Source organism: Canis lupus, chromosome 7 (genome assembly GCF_048164855.1).
Source record: "Canis lupus baileyi chromosome 7, mCanLup2.hap1, whole genome shotgun sequence".
NCBI lineage: Eukaryota > Metazoa > Chordata > Mammalia > Carnivora > Canidae > Canis > Canis lupus.
In genome coordinates, this window is record NC_132844.1 from 37,583,140 (window position 1) to 37,608,205 (window position 25,066).

Consider the following 25,066-nt stretch of genomic DNA (forward strand, 5'->3'; position numbering starts at 1 on the left):
ATAGATTACTAACACAATAGTTTAGGTTTATAGTGCTGTAAATATTCTTAAAATACAAGAGTTAATTTTATTTTTCTCATTTTAAAGATTTATTGTGTATGAAGCAGACTCTGAATGACATCTATTCCGGGGATCATAAAATCGTTAGTAGAAGAGCTGCTGTGAGAATTAATGGCTTCTCAGCCTTAAGTTCTCGGCTCACTGAACATACCATCTGTAGCTCTGTTGCTTTCTCTGAGAGAGAAACAAATTATTTAGGGGACTATGATTTTCTTTAAATGTTGTGTTTGTAAGACTGGTGTCTATATTATTATTCCTAAGAATGAATAAGTTTAAAAATGAAATTTAGTAAAGCAGCAAAGACTCAGAGTTTCCGTTATGAAATCAAAGAAGTTCTGAAGCAGCACAGACTAAGCAGAGTAAAACCAACCAAAATGAGCAGTGGCAAGGCCACTCATAGAACAGGATGTGGTAAAGTTGACATTTTTTTCTCTTGTGTCTTATTTATTAGTCCCATATAACACCTCACAAATGGTGGCTTCAGTCCTTCAGATGGAGTAACTAGTGTCAGGCTTTTTTAGCAGTTACTCCATGGAATTATCTAATGGAGAACTGCTTTCTATAATTCTCGGCAATTATACACTTTTGCAGTTCTTGTATTAATCTCTAATTTCTTTTTAAAATGTTTAAATAGACTTTATTATTTTTTTAGAACACTTGTAGGTCTACAGCAATACTGAGCAGAAAGTAGAGATTTCCTATATAAGCTTTGTTCCACATATGTACAACCTCCCCACTATTAACATCACCCACCACAGTGGTACATTGGTTGCAATCGATGAAGCTATACTGACAAATCATTATCACCAGAAGTCCATAGTTTACATTAAAGTTCACTCTTGGTGTTGTACATTCAATAGGTTTTGATAAATGTATAATGCCATGTATCCACTCTTACAATAACATATAGAAGTTTCACTGTCCTAAAAATTTCTGCTCTACCTATTTGTCCTTCCCTGCCTGCAACCCCTAGTAACCACTGATTTCTTTAGTGTCTCTTTTTGCTTTCCCTTTTCCAAAATGTCATATGATTGGAATCATACAGTATGTAGCCTTTTCAGATTGGCTTCTTTCACCTAGTAATATGCACTTAACTTTCCTCCATGCCTTTTTATGGCTCAATAGCTCATTTCTTTTTAATAGTGAATAATATTCTGGTGTTTGCAATGTACACTACATTTATCTGAGGGATATTTTGGCTACCTACTCGACATCTTGGTTGCCTTAATTCCTTTAAAGACTTTTTTTCCCTGGGATCCCTGGGTGGCTCAGTGGTTTAGTGCCTGCCTTCGGCCCAGGGCATGATCCTGGAGACCCAGGATCGAGTCCCACATCGGGCTCCCTGCATGGAACCTGCTTCTCTCACTGCCTGTGTCTCTGCCTCTCTCTCTGTGTGCCTCTCATGAATAAATAAATAAAATCTTTAAAAAATATATTTCTTCCACCCTACCATGCAAGTTCTTAAAGTTTACCATGGAAAGTAACATAATAAATCTAATAAAAGGGCAAGAAGAAAAAAAGTGAAGGAAAATAAGATAGTCTACGAAATATGTGAATCGAAAGTCTTACCACTTTGTTTGCATACTGTTTGGGATATATTGAAAAATCTTAAATGGCTACAGTTGAGAACCTAACATTTAATGTAACATTTTGGTATATTTATAGTCAATTAAAGAATAAAATTATATTACACGCAAGAATTTCTGAATTCTATAATAGAAAAGCTTCCGAGAATTGAAAGCAGCCCCAGAATTCCTCCTCCAGGTGAGTGAGGCTTCAGGTGCCAGAGGCTGGTTTGAATTTGAAGGGCTTGGAGGGTCAGTGTCCTCAGTCCTCTTGCATTGATGGATTATATTTTCCCTCTAAGGTAATATTTCAAACTTTTTCCCCCAGATTGTAAATAATACATTTTATGTTCTCCATCTACCTCCTTCCTTTCTTGCATCTCATCTCTCTTATAGCCCTACTACAAGACCCATGGAATAAAAAAATACCCTCCAAAGCCTACCTACACTTTCTCTCAGGCCCCCTCAGAAAGCTGCTTCTAACTCTGATCAGTCTAGTAGCTTCCAAAAAGAAAAAAAAATGTCATCTATTATTTTCTGGAAGCCCTCTGAATCCAAAGGGAGAGACTATGTCTTAATCATCTTTGTGAGCCCTGTACAAACTGTGCCCTTTGGGGATTATATTTTAACTCCTTACTAAGGTTCCTCAAGTCTTAAAAAGAAAAAGACAACATGTGATCCAATTCCTCTTGAAAACATTTTAGAGGTGAAAAACTAAAAGACCAAAACAGTGATTTCCAGTTCAGACTTTGCTGAACACTAGGTTGTTTTTAAATGATCTTAAAATATAAAAAATAATCAAACTATGCTCACTTTTTTCATTTTCCTCCCCACTATTTTCCTCCTGGGATTTTCCTTCTCCTTTCTCACTGCACTTTGAGGAGAAAATGAAAAAATGCTCTCATTGTGGCAGGGACTGGAAGCTGCTTTCCTGAAATCCATTACCTCCTCTTCCTTAGCGGTAGAGTCTCTATATTCTTGGGAGTAGCCCCTTGTACAGATAAGGAGAGGGAAGTAAACAGAGTAAAGCTTTAAAAGAGGGCTGGCTTAGCTTGGTGGGGCACTATTTGTCCTGTTCCTCCTTCTTTGTCCTCATGCCTGAAATGTGCATTTTGGTGAGAGCTTCTTCAGCCATCTTGAACTGTGAGGCAAATGTGGAACATAGAAACCACACACTAAAGATAGTAGCAGAACAAAAAAAATAAACAGTTTGTATCACTGATGTTTATGAAATTACCACACTGAAGTTTGAGCGCCAACACTCAAAACTCATGTATAAGAGAGAAAAATAAATCTCTATTTAAGTTTAAAGTCACTGTTATTTGGAATAGCTATTATATGCAGCCAAGTCTATTTGATAAAAATTCTTAGATCCACTTCTAAATGACAACTGTTCTACCTTCTGTGGCCCTTCGAGGTACATTGTGATTTTCTCATGCTTTGTGTGCCAGACAAATCTGGTGGCTTTCATAGAATAGGATGACAGAGCTAGTTAGCACCAGGTAGGCTACATTTTCCCACCTGTCCCCTCATTTGGACTTGAAATTTTCATATGCCTTTTTACTTCATTATCTGTTTCTTGTAGTCCTGTAGGAATATGAATATAGAAATAGGATTAAAACAGCCAGCAAGTCCTTCCTTCTCAGCATCACATATGCTAAGCCATACATAGGATGAGAAAGAAAAGTACTTAATCAGAAATATACTGGGACCACAGGGACGTTTTTTGTTTTTTGTTTTTTCCACAGGGAGGTTTTAAAAATGTTTCTAAAGGACATAAAAGGCAACCTGAACAAATAGAAACACATACCATATTCTTGGATAGGAACCTTACCATAAAGAAATTCATCTTCTCAAAGCTAATTTGTAAATGTAGTGGTACTCCAAAAGAAATCAATATTTATTTTCCAGAATGAAATACAATTCTTATAAGGTTTATATAGAAAAATAAACAAAAACATCCAGGAAAATTCTGGAAAAAAGAATGATGAATATAAAATACCATAGGCCTCAGTAATGAAACCAATATGGAACTACATGAACAGAGATGTGAGCTTAAGGAAAAAATAAGCTTCAGTAATAGACTCTTTACCAGAATTGTGGTATATGATAAAAGTGGCATTTCATATTCATGGAGAAAAGATGGACTATACTGTAATTGGTAATGAGAAAACTGGATGGCCATAAAGATAAAAAGTTGGATCTCTATCTCACCTATACACCAAAAAAATTTTTTTAAAGATCAGACTAAATGTAATGAAACAAAATAGTAAAAGTACTAGAAAAAAAGTGTATGAGAATTCTTTTTTATAACCTTAAAGTAGAGAAAGGCTTTTCTGTTATATAAAATCTAGAAGCCACAAAAGAAAAATAGATAAATTAGGACATTTGTTAAAGAAAAACAAATAAAATCCTAAATAATTTTTAAAAACTATAAAGTCAATAAATATGAAAAATATTTACAATTCAAGTAACCCCAAAAGGACTAATCTTCTTGGTATGCATGCAGCTCCTACAAAATACTCATTTATCCAATATCTACTTAAGGCAATAAAGCAAAAATCCAGCAACCCAGTGAAACTTGGTCACAGTCTAAGAACAGTTAATATAAATTTAAAAAATATATAAATAGCTCCAAAATACATTAAATAGGTTCTTCCTGATTCATAATAAAAGAAACGCAACTTCATTTTTCACTTAGGAAATTGACCAAACTCCAAGAGTGTGCTAACACACTATTGACAGAGCTATAGAGAAAGAGATCCTCTCCATATTGTTACTGGGAGTAATAATGTTAGAAATTTCATCAAAGACAATTTGGTAGTTTCTTTCAAATTTAAATACTCATGAACCCTTGGACTCTACATTTCCACTTTTGGGTTTTTTTTCCTACAAATATACTAACCAATGTGCATAAAGACAGGCATACAAGATTATTTACTGCAACGTTATCTGTAATAGGAAAACATTTGACATGCTGTAACTGTACTTTGATGGAAAACTTATTAAAAACCGGTATATCCATTAAATGAAATAATATACATCTCTAAAAAATCATGAGGGAGTTCTTAGTGTACTGACATGGAAAAATCTGTAAGGTATGTTAAGTGAAAAAAAGAACATTGTACAATACTTATAGTATATTACAATTTTGTGTGAAAAAAAGAGGAAAAATGGGAATATACTGGGAGGTAGATGGTTTACTTTATACCTCACATATTTTTTGATGTTTGAGTCATTAAAATATATTATCTAGTCAAAAAATTAAATAATTTTTTTCATAAAGTAAAGGAAAGAATATGTATACATATCACTGGGACCTTTACAAATCTAGACACCTGTGTAATTATGTCCTAGAAGATATCATATTAAAGAAGTATAAAAAATCTCAAAAATAAATTAAAAAGGAAAGTTTATTTCCTTGTCTTAAAAATCTTGATGCTTCCGAATATATTTGCCAAGGCAAGAGTTGATACAGCCTCATTCCCTATTTAGCTAATTCCCAGGGAGCAGAATCAGTACCTAATCAAAGGATATCCCCTTCCTCCAGGGTAGAGACACCTGGCAATATTTATCCAGTGGGATTTCAGAATTATTATGGACCAGTGACTGTGATGTGCCTCTCATTGTCACCTTTTCTTTTTTTAATGGAGTGTTCACTGTGGCTACTCTGTCCCTATTTCATAATTATGTATTGAGAGATTGTTTGTAATGGGAAAAGATGAGACAACTTGTCTCTTAAATTCACAAGTCTTCAGATGAGGAGAGGCTGCATCTAGAACTGACATAAAAAAAATCCTGAACTTTGAAACTGATTCCATAAATTAATGATAATTCTGGGATGTCTGGGGGAAAGGAGATTATTAGAATTAAAGTATTTTTTGTGTGGAAGGCATTAATTGTTATCTAGAAAGTGAAGCATGGCAGATTGCATTATTGTTCCCAATTCCCCACCTTTTCCCATAGCTATGCCATATGCCAAGTGACTGCAGAACCCACCACTAGAATCAAAGGCATATTTTTTTTTCTTCATTGATGTCAGGCTTGGCCAAGTGATTTACTTTGGCCAGTAGAATGACAGCAGAAGTACATAAGCAGAGAGTTAAAAGGCTCTTGCCTGGTTAGGTTTTGGCACATTTACTCTGCCTTTTACCATGAGAAGACATAGCTTCTGGTCCAAGGAAGATGAAAGAAAGGTACAGGTGACTTAGATAAAACACACAACTTAGCTGAGGGCAGTCTAGATAATCAAAATTTCAAGTGGCTCCAAATGATATATGAAGAAGAAATAAATGCTTCCTGAATGCTCCTGCACATCAGGTAATCTGTTATCCAGTATTACTGTGGTAACAGCTAACAGCTAATCAATATCAATCCAGGAATCTGAAGAGTTATTGAGGGGATAATAGTTGCTAGATATTGATTCCAACTTATTTCAGGGGCAATTGTTGGGAAGTCATTGCTATTCAGTACATGTCTACAAATGTCCAAAAAGATCCAGAAAAATTGTGAAACCAGCTGACTGCTTCACAGAAAGTGATAGGGATATTCTCTGAGAGGGAGGGGGCACTGAGTACATAAATGCTATCATTAACTTTACATGTAAAAATATTTTCATTTAATATTAAGAACAAAGTTTGGATACAATGAAATGAAAATCTTAAACAAAAATTGGAAATGACTACTTCAGAAATAGGCTTGACATTTCCTGCACTTATTATTTCCCCATAAATCTTGATCAAGAGAAAAAGTAGAAATCTCCAACCCATGAGCTAAAAGTGATTCTATGTGACATGTTACTGCTCAGAACAGCTCATGGCTCATCCCTCCTGCCCCCATGGCAGGTCATACTGAGACCCTGCTGCGCAACATACAGAACGTGATCCGTCACAGTTAAATACTGATGGTTAAATCAGTCCCATTTCAAGAAAGCTTTTCCCTGTATAAGGACTGAATTGTTGTAGTAGCTAACCTGCTGGTTAATATTTTAAAAAGAAACTACTTTTCCTGCATGCCATGAGTTAGTATGATCTGAATAGCTTACCTTTAATCAACATGCCACAGAACTTAAGGCTTTTATTCTGTCTTTACTCTTTGAAAAAAAAATTATTTATTTATTTGAGGGAGAAAGAGAGAGAGAGCATGAGCAGAAGAGGAGGAGCAGAGGGAGAGGGAGAAGCAGACTTCCCACTGAGCAGGCTGCTGGATGCAGGACTTGGTCCTAGGACCATGAGATTATGACCTCTCTTTTCATATCCTATCTCTGTCTTAGCCAGGGCTGCTATAGCATCCTGACAAATTATCATAGTGTCAGTAGTTTACATAACAGACATTTATTTTTCACAGTTTCGGAGGCTAAGAAGTCCAAGATCAAGCTCCTGGCACATCTGGAGGGCCTGTTCATAGATGGCCATCTTCTCATTGTATCCTCATATGGTGGAGAGCAGAGAGCCAGAGTGAACTCTCATTGTTTTTATCTTAAGTACACTGATTCCATTCAAGAGTGTTCCATCTGGATAGCTGATTACCTCCCAAAGGCCCCACCTTCTAATATCACCACCTTCTAATATCTCCCATACATATTTTGGGAGAACACAGTCAGTCTATAACATTCTCTTAATTCTATTCCTCCTTAGTTTGTCTTTCCTTTAATCACAAAATAGAATTAAAGAGAGTATCTTATATATGTATATACATATATATTTAATAACATTTCATAATATTTCTCCATTACTTTTTAATCACCCTTTTATCTCCCCTTATTTGCAGCCCCTGCATTGGCCAGTCACCTTTGACAAGAATTTTAAAAGGTAGGGATCCCTGGGTGGCTCAGCAGTTTAGCACCTGCCTTCAGCCCGGGGTGTGATCCTGGAATCCCAGGATTGAGTCCCACATCAGGCTCCCTGCAGGGAGCCTGCTTCTCCCTCTGCCTGTGTCTCTGCCTCTCTCTCTCTGTCTCTCTGTCTGTGTCTCTCTTGAATGAATAAAATCTTTAAAAAAAAAAAAAAAAAAGAACTTTAAAAGGTGCTGTTTATTTTTAACAATGAAATTTATGAAAAGAAGTCATCTTTGTGACAAGATGACAATATTAAAAAACATTTTCATCCATAGTTTGTAAATACCTTTCCTCTGATAAATTTAAGGGATCATGTTATTAAGTAAAAAGTTTTTTACCAAATTTCATATTTTTTTAGATTATGTAACATGAAAACTTTTATATACAATAGATCCATGCATTCTGCATACAAATTACTTTGGAAATAGGGCATTTTTGGAAACTACTAAGTGATGACAGTGACATATTCACTTTTATTATATAGTAAACTGTCTAATAAATTAAATTGGATTTTATAAATTATTTTCATTGTAAAATTCAAATATTCTAATCTAAAATGGGATTCTTGCTAAGAATAAAAATAACTACGTTATTCTATCTTCTTTGGTAATTAAAAATGATTCTTACAGAGATTATTTTTTCTTACTATACTTATTAAAGAAAAGTCAAGCCCACCATATATACTACTTTTAAATTAATCAGTGAAATCCCCCCACACCAGCAATCAATATGATCAATTCATTTCTAGGAAATATAGGAAAAATGATTGCTACTTCAACTTCATTAAATATATTAAAAGTTTTACCTTTTGGAATATATATTTATATATAAAGAGTTGATTATAATTCAGTGTTGTGTTGTCACCAACTAGATTACAATATAATTTGATATTACATCAAAAAGACTATTTGAGAAGACACTGTTGTTCCTCTACTGAATGATTTTTTTTTTATAAATTTATTTTTTATTGGTGCTCAATTTGCCATACTGGATGATTTTTCAAAGATTTATTTATTTATTTATTTATTTATTTATTTATTTATTTATGAGAAAGAGAGAGAGTGAGAGAGAGCACATGCATGTGGGGGGTGGAGGGCAGAGGAGCAGAGGAGGAGAGAGAGAATCCCAAGCAAACTGTGCACTGAGCACAGAGCCAGAGGCAGGGCTTAATCCCCAACCCTGAGATATCAGCCTGAGCTGAAACCAAGAGTCTGACACTTAATAGTCTGTGCCCATCAGGTGATCCTCTGTTAGATGATTTTTTTAAAACAAATTATGCTTAGGGGAAAACCAGATAAATTTTTAAGTAAAAATTCATCCTTATTTTAGTATTTAAGAAATCAAATTTAACATATTTTTTAAAGTTAATTGTTAATTTCATAATGGATGAACTGATACATTAGGATTATATTGAGTTGTTTAAATTTGTTAAATATAACCATGTTATAAGGTAAAACAAAACTAGTATTTCTGCTCTGAAATCAATGGTAAATTAAACAAAATATTTTCTATTTGGCTTCAGATGCTTCTTTTTAATGAGAGAGAGAGCCACAATGAGAGGACACAGATGGACATTTTGCACAAGCACGAGCTGTTGCTTATTCATGAGTAAAATTACTCTCACCAAGTCTGTAAGTAGTGTGGTTTTCGTTCAGCACTGCCTCTCATTTCTTAGTCATGGCGCTCATGCATTGTGGCCAGGGAGAAAATGGGGCCATAAATCTCTCAACAGGGCAAACATTTTCTATTTTGTCAGATGAAGTCTCCATTTCTCACTTTAAATTCACTTGGTGCACCCATGTGCGTGTGTGTGCGTGTGTGTGTGTGTGTGTTTGTGTAATTCTAGAGTCAGAATATCTCCTTAAGGCAAAATGAACAATTTTCCAAGGCACTGGATAATTAAAAAAGGGTTGCCAGGGAAGGCCTGTAAGCACTGTGATGCCATTTTGTATTCTAGGAAGACTATACAAAGAATAGACTATCCCACAGGTCATGGGGGAAATTCCCAGTTACCTTTCAATTTGATCCCCTAAATTACAAAAGTAAATCTTTGAATAAAAGTGGCCAAAGGAATAAGAAGAAGAGGTAATCTTTCCTCACTTTAAAAATAATAAGTGACAAAGCATGAGTTCTGAGGCATCTATTTAGCACGTGTAAATATACTTATATTTTCTTTATAGGAATTAGTTTCATTTTCCCTTCTTGCTTTTAATGACAAAAACATTTACTAACAAATTTTCCTAGCTTTCTTGTATCATATTTGCTTAGTGATATGCAGCTATTTTATATGCTTAAATAAAAATCAGTAATTCCAAGTCTCTCTAAAATAATTAAATGGCAACCAGGGAGAAAATATCTATATAAAATATATAAACATGTATAGATAAAAAGACTTGCAAATAAGCCAGAGTTTCTAAATAAGAAATCATGTCAAAAGAAACCCAATTACTTAAAAATCATATTATAACATTAGCAGACAAAGGAAGTGCAGAAGATGTAATAGACCTTAATTTTAGCATAGTCACTTATGAACTCTCCTTTGAAAAATGAATTCAAATTAGCTGGGATAGGAGAGCTCTCATCTGCACTAAAATAGCATGAAGGGTTGTAAAGGGAAGGTAATGATGAATGGCAATGTATTGAATCACAGATTTTTTTTTTTTTTTTGCAAACGTGGTTCCAAAATCTAATGTATTCAAGTACTTAAAATACCAAACTATTCATACAATCACCTGAGATGAAGGAGAGGAAGGAAGGAGGAAAGGGAGAGAGGAAAGGAGGGAGGGAGGGAGGAAAGCAGCCAAGTTTTACATGTTTCCTACACACTTTTGCAGTTTGAGCACTGCTTCAACAGCAAGCCCTAAAAGCCTGTGGGACTCATGGTCTACAACACATCTGAGGGCAAAGCACAATATATTAGACATATGCCAATTTTCTTCCCGTCATTCTCATATTATTGCTATATATAAAGTAACAGGACTATCAAGATTAATTACAGAGTAAAGACAATTAACAAGAAAATTAAATACTGATTACCATTAGTAATGGTTAACAGGTACTCAACCCTCACTATATTCTAGGTGCTAAGATTTAAACTGATCATTTTACCTAAACCTGAAATCAATTTTAAGAGTTAAATACCATTATTATTCCCATTCTACAGATGAAGAAATTCAGTTTCTTTCCTTGTAAGACAGCCAGCCAGTAAACTGCAGAGCTAGTAAAACTGAAACAATGTCTTCTAAAACCAACTGGAGAGTATTATGCTGAGTGAAGTAAGTCAATCAGAGTAGGACAATCATCATATGGATTCACTCATATGGGGAATATAAGATATATACAGAGTATAAGAAATAGTGAAAGGGATTATAAGGGAAAGGAGGGAAAATGAGTGGGAATAATTAGAGAGGGTGACAAAACATGACCTAACCCTGGAAAATGAACAAAGGGTAGTGAAAAGGGAGGCGGGCAGGGGGATGGGGTAACTGGGTGACGGGCACTAAGGAGCGCACTCAATGGGATGAGCACTGGGTGTTAAACTATATGTTGGCAAATCGAACTTCAATTAAAAAATAATAAAAAGTGCTCCTTTCATTATATCACTTTGCTATTATTATTGTTATTTGTTGTTAAAATTATTATCATGCTTACTTTCATGGAGTTATCCGATAGGGGAACAAAAATACAAACACATTAAAATGTAAACAATATGGTTGAATAATAGCTCTTCAAGATAATAATCCGAGATATGCTGAACGACAATTCATATAATCACCGACACATATAGAGTCCTTACTCTGATTTAGTCATCATGCCAACTCATTTTTATGTGAAGCATCTCTAGACTTCACAATCATCTGAGGTTGGCAGAAATGAAGACAGAGACTTTGAGGGCTTAAGGAACTTTTCTGAGGTGGTTGTGGTAGAATCAGGATCCAAACCTAGGAATTCTGATTTGAAAGATTTTGTGCTTACCCATTCCCAGATGGGGATTTTCATAACTGGATGCACAATAAATTGCAGGTCTTGATTGCCTCTCAACTTCAGAAAAGGGAAAATAACTCCTGCCTGGGAGTGTCAAGGAAGGTTCTTATGCAAATAGGAGAAAGGATCTTTGAAAAAGTAGTTGAACTGACAGAAGGAGAACAACAACAAAAAGTGTATCCTTGGTGGGTGAAAAGTGAGCACAGTTCAGAGATGAGATAGCACAAGACCAGGTTGAGGGAGAGTGCAAGAACCAGTGAAAGAGGAGCCAAGGATCAGAAAAGATGAGCAGTTGTAGAAAACCAAGGTATTAGTTTTCTATTGCTGCTGCAACAAAATATGTTACATTAAAGGAGCACAGATCTAGTAATTCATGGTTCTAGAAATTGGAAGTCCAAAATTACTCTTGCTGGGCTAAAGTCAAGGTGTCAGCAGGGTTGGTTCCTTCTGGAGGCCGTGAGGGGAGAATTTGTTTCCTTTCCTTTCTCAGCTACTAGATGTTGCATGCATTGGCTCAGGACTCCTTCCTGTCATCATTCCAATCTCTTGCTTCTATCTTCACATTCTATCTGATCATCTTGTCTCTCTTACGAATACCATTCTGATTACATGGACTCACCTTGATAGCCAGGATAATGTACATCACATGATCCTTAATTTAAGTACTTCTGCAAAGTTCTTTTGCCATATTCTAAGGTACCTTATTTCCAAATTCTGGCTATTAGGACATGGACATCTTTTGGCAGACATTTTCACCTCATCACAAGACAACATAGACAAGTACACACAACCTGATAGTGGACATCCCTCCTTGCCAAACTGGAGATTAGCAAAAACAAGGAAATAGCATAATGAAGTAATATTTTAGGTTAAGTAATCTGACATTTAAGATGATTCATATGGGGGTGCCTGGGTGGTTTAGTTGGTTGGACATCTGACTCTTGGTTTCAGCTCAGGTAATGATCTCAGAGTAGTGGGATCGAGCCCCAAGTTGGGTTCTGTGCCAGCATGGAATCTGCTTGGGAATATCTCCCTTTCTCTCTGCCATTCTTCCTGCTCGTGCACTCTCTCTTTCTCTCTCAAAAAATAAATCTAAAAAAAAAAAAAAAACAAAACCCGATTCATCCATAGTGGTGGTTCTCAGTAATTAGAGTGTATGAAAATCAAATTTTGAGTTTGTCATAAAATAGAGATTCCTGGGCCTTTTCATAATTAGAGTTCTCATTCATCAGGTCTATAGTAAAGTCCAGAAATCTTCCTTTTTTTGAAACCCAGCCTCCCAAATGATTCTTTTTTTTTTCTCTCCCAAATGATTCTTATGCAAGTGATCTAAGACCATGCTTTAAGAAATGCTAGTCTATGACACTTAAATGCCTTTGTAAACACACACTCACTTCTCTGCAGCTTCATTCAGAGAATCAGATCCAGATTAAAAAACAAAAAGACTATGAAAATCAAATGCACACTTTAAACCTATTTATAAACTTATTTGTTTGTGGGACTTATCAAAAACCTAAAGTAATAGCCATATAACAAAAAGTCATTATTTTAAGTTTATAGGGAAAACAGGTAGCTGTTTTAGATAAAAGAGAAGACACCTGATAATTCTTGTGCATCTCTCTTATTGAATATCTACTATGGGCCAGGCACAGTTCTCAGCACTATATAGTAATCAATTCATTTAACTCTCACTCCATGGTTGTTATTATTATAAGCTCTGTTTTGCAGATGAGAAAACTAAAGTTTAGAGGATTAAACAGCTTGTCCAAATTCACAGCAGAAAATGACTGAACTGATATTTGGTCCCTGTATATCTGGGTTCTAAATTTATACACTTCCTACTTCGCTGCTTTATCCTCTGCAGGACACTAACCAACAGGATAGAAACCACTATACTCATAAATTTAAATATAAAGTCTATAATCGGGGGATCTCTGGGTGGCTCAGTGGTTTAGTGCCTGCCTTCGGCCCAGGGCGTGATCCTGGAGTCCCGGGATCGAGTCCCACATCAGGGTCCCTGCATGGAGCCTGCTTCTCCCTCTGCCTGTGTCTCTACCTCTCTGTGTGTGTGTGTGTGTGTGTGTGTGTGTGTGTGATGAATAAATAAAATCTTTTAAAAAATCTATAATCATTTAATAGATATACCTGATTCTAAGAAGAAGAAATAAGAATGGAGAGAGGGAGAACAATGAACTAAGAATCGGTGGTTGGGATTTTATCCTGGCTCTAGGCCCACTATCTCTGGAACCTTGAACACAGCCCTTCATCTTCATGGTCTACTACATTTTTCTGATTGGAAAATAAAAGGGCCAGACAAAATAATCTCTAAGATCCTCATTGTTTTATACTTCCAGGAGTTTTATGTTATAGCAATTAATGAAGCACATCAAACATCACAAATCACTCCACATTGATTTGATCATGCTTTCCTGAAAAAGGACTTCTTTATATCATCAGAAAGTTCTTTGGCTGAAAAATGGCTAAATAAGAAAGAAATGGAAGGAAATTACATGCTTATACCTTACCTAGAATCTGTGGGAATAAAGGGAAAAGAAAAAATCCTTTACCACTTATTCCAAGGGTACAGCAACACAACTAACATGATGTAACTGAGTCAAGGAGGAAGCAAAAAAAATTCTCAGAACAGGCAAGAATTTGATAGATTCAGAAACTTAGGTGAATGCACAGAAGTCCTTCCTTAGGAGCCTTTATCATCTCTCATTTTAGATAAAATGTGAAAAAGCATCCATTCCACGGCAGATTAAAAGCAGCAAACCTACCAGAAGGTTAAGTGAGCTGTGCACTCACTTTTATAGCAGTAAAAAGCAATTGATAGGATACTGAAACTATAAAAAGCTGATACAGTGACTAAAAAGTACAGGTTCTGAAGCTTCTTAGTATGGGACAAATGACACTTTAGAGGCCAAATGGAGGAATGATAGTGAGCACTGCCTCGGGTACCAGACAAATAGATGGCTTTGGATCATGTCTCTAACATTGACTCAACATTTACTGAGTCACCACCAGATTTTAGTTATGTATCAGGCATAGGAAGGATGGGAATTAAGAGGACTTTGAGATTCTTGCCACATCCTTCAGTGGTCTGAGACAATGAATGATAGATCCTGGCTGTATGCCATAAAGCCAGGAAGGCCTAAGTCAAGGGTGTCTATCCTTGAGGAAGTACCTTGGGAGAGGCCTAGGGAACTGCTGCCAGCACTAGAGGATTCCGGAGATGATAATGGCAGAGTAACACTGTGCTGTCCAATCTCTGAGGAATTGCTCAAGGAAGCAAAGAAGTCATCAGCGACACTAGAGAGGAACCTATGAGAACTACCCTTAAAGGGCCCACGGGGACACCACTGCCAAGAAAAAATGCCACCTTCAGAGAAGGACCTCTAAGCAGGATGCCACAAAGTTATAACACTAAAAAAAGTGAGTATGGGTTTGGAGTCACATAGACCTGGCTTTGAATCCTGACTTGGTTTGGGCATTCAGTACCCAGATTTTTTATCAGGAAAATATCTGCCTCATCTCACTGGTGTGAGAATTGAATGAAATATTGCTGGTATATAGCTGGAATTCAGTTACTTAAAATTTTTCATTCTTTTTTTTTTTCTTACTTAAGTTTTAGTATGTACACAGAAGAACCTACAAGAGGAGGGGCTTTGGAGCAGGGTTATTTTTGGAAGCAAAATAAGGTGGACTAGAACAGCAAGGGATGCCTAATGTCTAGAGGGGTCTCTACCTCTGTCTTCTACCTCAATGTCCTTCATCTTTGGGGAGAGAAGAGAGTATTAGCCTTCTCCAAGGGAAGAAAGAATAACACTTTCCATTAGAAAACCTAGCATAGTAGGGGTCTAAAAATCTGCGTGGAATTCAGATACCTGCTGGTACAGGGCAAGATTGCAATTTTTCCACGTAGATTGCATGTTTTAAGGGAGTACAATTATGTCTTGTTCATCTTTGCATGCCCCACAGACCCAACCAAATAGTAGATGCTCAATAGTTTTTGAATGAATGAATGAATAAATGAATGAATACATTTTCCCCTGATTCCAGTAGTATCTCTTTTTTTTCAACTAACTGTATTTTACATCCATGTTTGAATTATTTCTTAGAAGCTATTTTTAGAAAACAAAACTAGAATATTTTTACATCTCAATACAAAAAGAGCAACTGATGAGAAACACTACCAATTATAAAAGCAGGCCTAAAAATGGGACTTATATTGGGGAGTGGGAAAAACTGTCATGTTTTTGTCCTTTCTTGTCTGGGTGCCCCCACAAATATATGAAAGGATTTCAAATAAGACCGTAAGAAGAAGCAGAAGGGAACAATCTCAAGACCTGGCTTAGCTCCCAAATCTTCAAGTGAAAAGCAAGATAAAGATAAGGCAGCTGCTGCTGAATGCCACCAACTGCTGATGGAAAAGTGGCAAGCAGAGTAGGCAGACCAGCAAAGGATGAGGCCCACGTTCACAACATAACTATTCAAGCTCTCTTAGAGATCAGTTCAGAGGAGCTCTTTTATAAGATCATGGTTATCAAAAGGAATCTAGAAAAAAAAAAAAGTAAATGCTGGCTGCCAGGGCAACCTCAGTTTCTCAGGAAAGCTACTCAAGGGAAATTTTTAGCAATGTAAAGCAAGGAAGAGAGGGCTCTTCATTGCTGTTAGCCAAAGCAAATCAGTAAGAACATACAGGTACTTTATACATTTTGTGTGCTTGGGGGTGGCTGTAAGGTTTGGAAGGGGTGCACATGTGGAACATAGAGATTTATGGGAAGTGATTGGTAGTGTGATATTTGCAAGAAAGAGAGTCACGAGAGGTTATGCTAGGGAACATTCCAAGGCAGGACTCTAGCTACTGTTTTTAATACTGAACTATAAAAGCTAAGTGAATATCTACTAAACAAATGGTCTTCAAAAAACAATTTCTCAAACACCTCCTTAGTGCTAGGAGGATTTTTTTCATGTTTTTAGAGAAACTCATTTGTAAATGCATAAACAAAAGTATTCACTCAGTTTTTATTTCTGTGGTTTAAATGCACATTAAAATATCTAGCGGCAGCCTCATGGAGATGGATTCTAAGTTAAGGACTCAGGTGATGCTGTCATCACTCTTTAAGTATGTGGCCAACGCTAAGAAAAAGCCCAAAGCCTTAAAGATTGTGCCAAAAATAACTGTTCCTATACTAACATTTCACATGTGCTGTTTTCTAAAAGTATATGTCATCCAAGAATGATATCCCAGTGAAGACATTATTTGGTAACTCCTGGTGAGTTCAAAGTGGTCAACCATTCCTCTTAAGCAAATCATTACAGCACTGGTGAAAGAACACTAGGTGTTAGGCATCCAAATTGTCTAGATTGCTTAAACTGGGTAAGCAGCACTCTTTTTTGTGATACAGTTTATGAAGCTCACCAAGTTATGCCAGTGAGACCCCACAACATTGGGATCATTATTCATGTTTTGTCAATAATCAGAAAAATGCTCACAAATACAATATCTTCAAGAATCATCATTTGCCCCCATTAAAATGCAAACTCCATGGGAGGTCTATTTTGTTTATAGCTATTTTCCCAGTCCCTAGAATACTCTTAGGCTTATAGTAGCTGTTTAATAAACACTGTGTTGATGAAATGCATAAATGAATTTAAATTGCTGCTTTGAGATGGCACTGGGGAACAGTGGCTAAAGTAGAATAAGAGGTTTATGTTTTATATATAAGCATCCCTGCAAACTCTTCTCTAAAGGTTGCTTTGATTAAGATACAGTTTTCTCTCACCTCACCAAAGTTGAACATGTCTCTAAAATAACATTTTTAGGAGACCTAAAAATGACAAGGTGTGTGTCTGACATCCACTCAGCAGACAGTAATTGAACACCTTCTATATAATGGATATTTATGACAGCAATATATCAGCAAATCAAACAGATGTGGTCGTATTTATGTCATAAAAATGTGAAAATAAATTTAATCTTGTGGCTATAGACCCAGCCTTTACCAAATGTGGTGCCCAGAATTGATTTGCAAAAAGTAAAGCTTCTAATGAAATTAACAATTAAATTAATGTTAATTAACAATTAAAGCTTCTAATGAGATTAACAATTAATTAATATTAATTAATTAACCAAAGACCATGGAGAAGCCTCTAAAGCAGGGTTTCACCTGCTGCTTTTGCTATTGCAAAAAAGCCAAATGAATATTCAATTAAGAAAAAAAAAACAAACTTTGTAACAAAAAGAGAAACATTTTAAATGTCTTTTTGATGCTAAGAATAGTTTTTATGCTATTATGATAGTTCATTCATAAGTAATAAATGAATAAAAACATAGGACTGCACACACATACCATATCTTATACAGCCAATCAATTCCCTTTATAAAACAGTTACTTTGTGAGATTACACAATTATTTTCATGAGCAGTCTTTTAAATATTTCAAAAGTACTTTTTAATTTCCTTTGGAACTGTGTCCCATTCTTTTAAATATACTCAAAGAATGAATTTTATTTTAGGAGACTGTAAAAGGACATTTGGAGTCCCTTATGATAACAATACAAATAATCAAGGTGGGCAATGACATTTGGGTTAAGAACAAGATACAACTGTAACATATTAGAAATTTTTTTTTTAATTTTTTTTTCTTTTTTTAATTTTTACTTATTTATGATAGTCACACAGAGAGAGAGAGAGAGGCAGAGACACAGGCAGAGGGAGAAGCAGGCTCCATGCACCGGGAGCCCGACGTGGGACTCGATCCCGGGTCTCCAGGATCGCGCCCTGGGCCAAAGGCAGGCGCTAAACTGCTGCGCCACCCAGGGATCCCTATTAGAAATTTTTTTTATGTGTTTCATAACTTGGTTATAAAGGCAAATCCAAAGAAAAGCTCTGAAATAATTCTGAATAATAGTAATATCATTTGAGTAATTAGAAAATTTATTATGGTAACTATTGTTAAGATCAACTCTATTATGATATTGAAATGTATGTATTTTTAAATCTCAATATCTTATCGTTTAAAGGTGCATTCTTAAAAGAATATTATATTCTTTTTTGCACTAAAGAAATCAGACATAAGGCATGGCTGCAAACCTTTCAAAATTACATATTTAGAAGTGAAACATAATTTTAATAATAGAGATAAAATAATCTATAAACTAATACAATGTATTAAATGTATTATTTTTTTAGATTTTATTTATTTATTCATGAAAGACACAGAGAGAGAGAGAGAGGCAGAGACATAGGCAGAGGGAGAAGCAGGCTCCATGCAGGGAGCCCGACATGGGACTCGATCCCAGGTCTCCAGGATCAGACCCTGGGCTGAAGGCAGGTGCTAAACCGCTGAGCCACCCAGGGATCCCCTGTAGTAAATGTATTAAAATTTAAAATATTTAGGAACTATGTCCCCTAGAGGGTCTATAGAAAACAGAATTGACCCGTGTTCGATCTGATCTAGTTCTTTAAATTCAACTTGGAATTCTGCCTCCCTCACAACCAATTCTTTACATCACTTCCTTTAATTTTTAGGTCTTTCTTACAAATAGACATATGTAGTTTGCTATTTGTTTGTTTATGTCAAACCCCTGATAATAAGACTTCTTGATATTTAAATATAATTTAAGAATTTTTTAGAATAGAGGTTTCATTTATTAGGTGACATTCATAAAATTATTGTTTTAAGTTATTAAAATATGCTAATGTACTTTCTTTAAATATGTGTATTATGTTATAAAAATGTTTGCATTAAGTAAAAGAACAGGAAAGATATGTAAAGTTTAAGATAGCAACACTATGATACACATAATGTTTCTGGATGCGGACTCTAATGTTACAAGACAAATGTTCTCACTGTATTTCATCCTTAAACTGTACAAGAGTTCTTTTTTTTTTATACAAGAGTTCTTATTAACTTAAAATAGGTGCTCAATTACAATCTCAAATATGTTTTCATGATTTTACATGTAACAATATAAAAGTAATTATACCACAAATACCAATTGTGAACTTCTGAATTTGATATATGCTACAGTTATGATAGTTCATTCATAAGTAATAAATGAATAAAAACATATGACTGCACACACATACCATATCTTATATAGCTAATCAATTGATTGGCTACAATCAATATATGCTACAGAGGAAAATTATTTTTAGATACAAGATTTCTCAAGACTTGAAAAATTTCCATTCTATGAGGGTATTCAGATACTGTGAAAGAATTATTCTTTTTAAGAACTCAGTATGAGATATCACTAGAATTTCATACTATTGGATTATCTAATTGTCATTAAAATATGATTGCATAAAACCAAATATTATTTTAAAAATATTTCATAAATGTCATCTTATAATTGATTTCCCTTTTTTTAATTTGGGTGTGTCTATATTTCAAAGTAAGCAGTTCCACAGGATGAATAAGTACTAGAGATCTAATGTACAGTATGGTGCCTAAAATTAACAACACAGCATTGTATACTGGAAATTTGTAGGTGTTCTCACTACACACACAGAAAAGGTAACTATGTGAGGAGATGGATATATTAATTATCTTGATTATAGTATTCATTTCACTATGATATATGTATATCAAAACATCATGTTATACATCTTAAATATACACTTTTTAGTCTAAAACCAGAATTTGTTTAGCAATATTGTATTTTATGTAGATTATCTGAGAGGAGTAAGTTAGGTACTGTACTCTGAAATTATTTGGCTCAACTTCACAAAATCTGATTCACAATATCTTAAGGAAAGGAACTCTTGAACACCTGTTGTTCATGAGATCTCTTTTTTAAACTGAAGTGTAGTTGACATGATATATAATACTAGTTTCAGGTGTACAGCATAGTGATTCAAATTTGTATACATTACAAAATGATCACCAAGATAAATCTAGTTACCTTCTGTCATCATACAAAGTTGTTACATATCAACGATATTTCTTATAAAACTAAAGATTGCTTCACAAATTTGCATGTCAACCTTGTGCATGCTAACTTTTCTGTATCATTCTAATTTTAGTATGTATGCTGCTGAAATGAGCACAAAAACATACGATTTTTATTAAAAAAAAACCAAAAACACAAAAAATAAATTACATAGTCTATTAAGCCAGTACATGGCTTCAGTCAGGAGGAGGCTCTATCCTCTTTACATTTTAGTGAGGTACCTCTTTACATTTTAGTGAGGTACCAAAGAGGCTCACTACTATGTGAGGGCAGGAGTTGATCTCAGCAAAATTTAGAATTGGCTTCTTCCACTCATCACCCATTTCATCCCATGCTTCAGGTTATTATCTGAACCTCTGTATCAAGAAAGCCTTTGTAATAATCAAAAGGCAAACATTCATTGAAAGCCTGCAGTGTATAAGACCAGAACTGTGATCAACACCTGAAATCTGAAAGGTGAAAGAAAGCCAGAGCCTCAAGGAATCTAATGTGGAGACAGGTTGGGAGAACCTTATTGTACTGTGAATATACTCTTATACTGGCTAGTTCGTGTGCTACAAGCATCACACGTGTTCTTTAATGATCTCACTGGTAGGTACAGAGATGGGAGTTAATCTTCACACTCACCCTGCTTGAAATTGGCCACTTTAGGGATGAATCGCACTCTCACTCACTTCAGTCCAATTAAAGAAATATTTACTAGTAAATAATTTGGCAAACACTTCTCTGTCATAAAACATACTTAAATATCAATTTTGGCCCCAATAGAAAGACAACTATTTAATGATAGGAACAGATACTACATTATTTAGCTAAACTGTATAATTAAAAAAAATCTTGCCTACATTTAAAAAGTTCCATCTAATTTACAAAAGCAATTCATCTGCTCACAGAAGCTCTATTTTTCCTCAAAAACATTTCTTTTTGTTTGCCCATTTCCTTTATTATCTTCTGTAAGAAAACTGTTTGTAGCATTAATTTGTTTATTCTAAATATTATGGCAAGAATCCATCAGATTTATTGTCCAGACTCCCTGGTGCCCATGAATATGATTCTCAGGATATTAAGGGGAAATCAAGTTTTTGCTATTTTTGAACTGCCTTGACATTAGCAGTTATCATTTAGAAACTGACGGAAATTAGCCAGTATATGGCACTCTGGCATATATTAATTGACAATTAAGCTCTGAATTGATGGTCATTAGTGAAATCACAGTAGCTACCAAATAATACCCAAGGTTAACACTACTCATATTTATGAAAAAAAATGATTTTTATGTAATCACACAATATCAGGCATAAAGTACAAAGGCAACTGCTTCTGAGCTATGTCAGAGAAAAAAAGGAAAGTATTCAACTATATTGCATAGGACGTTATATGAGGGTCCTGTTCAGTTTAGTAGAGGATCCATTTCCATTTTGAACTTTGAAGTTGGTGTAAGCCTTCCTACCAAATGGGCTGTACAAAGCTCCTTGTGCTACAGCTCAAAGACTGAGAACTTTAGAGAAACAGAGCACAGCACTTACTCTAGCACTGTACAATTGTGGCTCGCATTTTATAGAACATATTGGAGGGAACCTAGGAACTCCTTAGGAATATAATTTCATATAAACTTGAAATATCAAATAAGTAGAGAAATTAAGGCTTAGTAATAAGAAGCTTTAAGTAAAAAGATGGACTCACCAAGAGCATGTGTCTTTAAGGTGCTCAGAACCTACTCCACAGCAGAAGTAAGTGCACTTACAGAGGAATAAATGAAGTCTCTGATCAAAAAGACTTAATTCTTCCTGTGGTAGTGGACAATGGTTCACAGGTGAACAGACATTTGAGTTAGGCATCTAAGAATGAATGGGATTTTATCACATGTGTAAGGGGAAAGAGGAAATCATTCCAGTTAGAGGGATGAGATGATGAAAGACAACTCAGGATGGAAGTGCATACCTCTTCTGGAAACAACAGAGGAAGCAGATAAAGTGTTTGTGTTTAGGAAGGATGTGAGATAAAACTAGAAAGGCAAGAAGAGGGTTTGGGAATATCATCTTAAGGGATTAAGTTTTACACACTATAAATGGTAAGTCTTTGAACATTTTTGAGAAGGACAGTGACATGAGTATATCTAGTCTTTACGACTTTCTATGAGATAAAGAGCCCCATTTGGCCTTAGACTATTTCTTGAGCCTAGAAAGAACACTAAAAAAAAAAACTTAATTAATTTTGTTTATTGATTAATTAATGTTCACATGACTTAGGTGTGGATTGTATGGAATATGGAATATTGTCTGGACAAAAAAGAGACTAGAGGCACCAGAAGTCCTTAGAAGGCATTGCAATTATCAGGAAACGGGAGTTAGTTATCCGATGAACCAGGACAGGGCCAAATGGTTTGGGAGGTGGATATAAAAAACATTGTAAAGGCAGAATTCATAGAATTTGGTGATTGGTTGGATATCTGAAGGAGAGAGAGGTGTTTTTGACTCAAAGGAACATGTAAAAGGTGATAAGAAAGGCCTTGAGGAGAAGTAGGTGTGAGTAGTAGGAGTAGAAAACAAAAAAGAGGGTTGTAGAAAACAAAAAAGGAGTTGTAGTGGGAGTAGAAAACAAAAAAGAAGGGTGTTTTGGATACCTTGAGTTCAAAGCACCTTTTGGATCTTCATGTGGAACCATCAGATGCAGGGCTGACACTTAGGAGAAGTCAGTTAAAGATGTTAACAAGCCAAAATGTTGCCTGGATTTCAAAAGGGTGACTTGATATCAGGAATTGCATTTCATACTAAATTGCAAACTCAATCAGCATTTTAGATCTATCTCCCACCAACAGGCTTTAGGCATCTACTTATTTATTCATTCTGTAAATACTACCGAGCTCCTACAATATGTTAGGCATAGTTTTGAGTGTGAGGATGCAACAAACACGAGAGAGACAATGTTTTTGTTCTCGTGTGGATTATCTTCCTTTGGAAGCCAAATAAAGTAATATACATATAATAAAATTTCAAGTAGGTTAAGTGTACTGAAGAAAAATAAAGCAGGGAGAAAGAAATATTCTTTACTAAATATTTACAATCTACAGTTGAGATCTAAACCAAGGACTAATTAATGACTTTTCTCTTTATTATATATTCTGTTACAGATAATAACATCTAATAGTCAAGTGGGTTATCTACCTCAAGGAAGATGCCATGCAGATGAAATGGAGAGGTAGGATTTTCTGCTGAATATTCTTGATCTCTAAATTGAGGTCTGTGACTCCAATTTAGCTATAAGAAAACTATGTTCATGAGATGAGAAATGTCCCCAGAGAGTTCCATATAGCTCTTCTGCAAGGCAGAGAATCTTTATGAGAATAATTAGGATTAGACAAATTATAGTCACAAAATTTAATTAATTAGTCTATCTTTTTGTGGATAGTACATAGGTGGCGAAATAAAATTATTTTTTATCATTTATTCAAATCTTAATTATGATTCATCATGTAGTTATGCATGAAGCTGGTAAAGTCTTTGTTATGCAGTATAGGGAAGCACAGAGTGAAATAAAAAGAGAGAGGGAAGGAGACAATAAGGCAATAAGTGGTTGAGCTTTCATCCAGAGAGAAGACTTCAAGTGAACTTGTCAAGAAAAGCTATTGGTATTCTATTACTTGAATATATTATGTGCAACTGTCGTTAAGATCATAATTTAATGCAAAGAATGGTGATGTAATTATATACACGCCCATGCTGAGAATGTGTCAGAGATGTGGTTCTAAGAGACTGTTATTATCTGCGGTAAATCTTGCACATAAGCAATCAAATTTTTGATTCAAAGATTGACAACAGTGATAAATAAATTCAAGTATTTTAAAGCCTTTTTAGCTGCTAGTATTCAGAAGTGTTTATTTCATAGGTAGACTTGCTGCTGCATGCCACCTCACTCCGGAGGATAAACTCACCTTTCTTCTTGAAACACTATTTCCCCCTGGCATCATGTACCTCAGACTTGACTGATTTTCTTCCTGTCTCTGAGTTTTCCTTTGCTGTTTCTCTGTATGTTCTACTCAACCTATGAATGTTGCCATTCTTCAAGGTTTCCTTCTAGACCCATTTCTCTTTTCCTGAAATGTTCTCCTTAGACCATTCATTCATTCATTCAAAAAATATGTACTGAATGCCTCCATTATCCGTCAGCATTTTTTCATGCACCTGAGATACATCAGTGAACAAAACAAATAAAATCTCTGTCTCTAGAGAATTAAAACTATAGCAGGTTTCAATTACTATATATATGCTGGTGAACCCCAAGCTTATATCTCCAGCTTCCATCTGTTCTCTGAGCTCCAGATTTATCCACTTACTCATTCTCCACTTAGATATTTTAGAAGCATCTCAAATTCAACATGTTCAAAATGGAACTGATTAGGTTTGGAAATAAAATTATGAATTCAGTGTTCCCCATCTCAAGAGTGGCATCATCTTCCTTCTATCTGCAAGACCCAGAGATGTGGGAGTAATCCTTGTCCTGTCAACTTTACCCACAAGTATCAATTCACTTTTCTCCATCTTTTTTGCCTACTTTCCAGTCCAGTCTACTTCATCTCTGAGACCTTTAGAGTGCTTCTCTCCACACTCACTCTTTCCCTACTCCAATCAATTTTTCATAGCCAGATGATGTTTAAAAT

At 35.2% G+C, this 25,066-nt stretch overlaps 1 protein-coding gene and 1 pseudogene across 3 annotated transcripts in view; both read right to left on the reverse strand.

Moving 5' to 3' along the window:
* Window positions 1–25,066, reverse strand: part of KCNQ5 (potassium voltage-gated channel subfamily Q member 5) — a 496,689-nt gene that overhangs the window by 393,676 nt on the left and 77,947 nt on the right. The gene's annotated exons all lie outside the window — the stretch shown is intronic.
* On the reverse strand, window positions 20,408–20,506 carry LOC140637428 (U6 spliceosomal RNA; annotated as a pseudogene).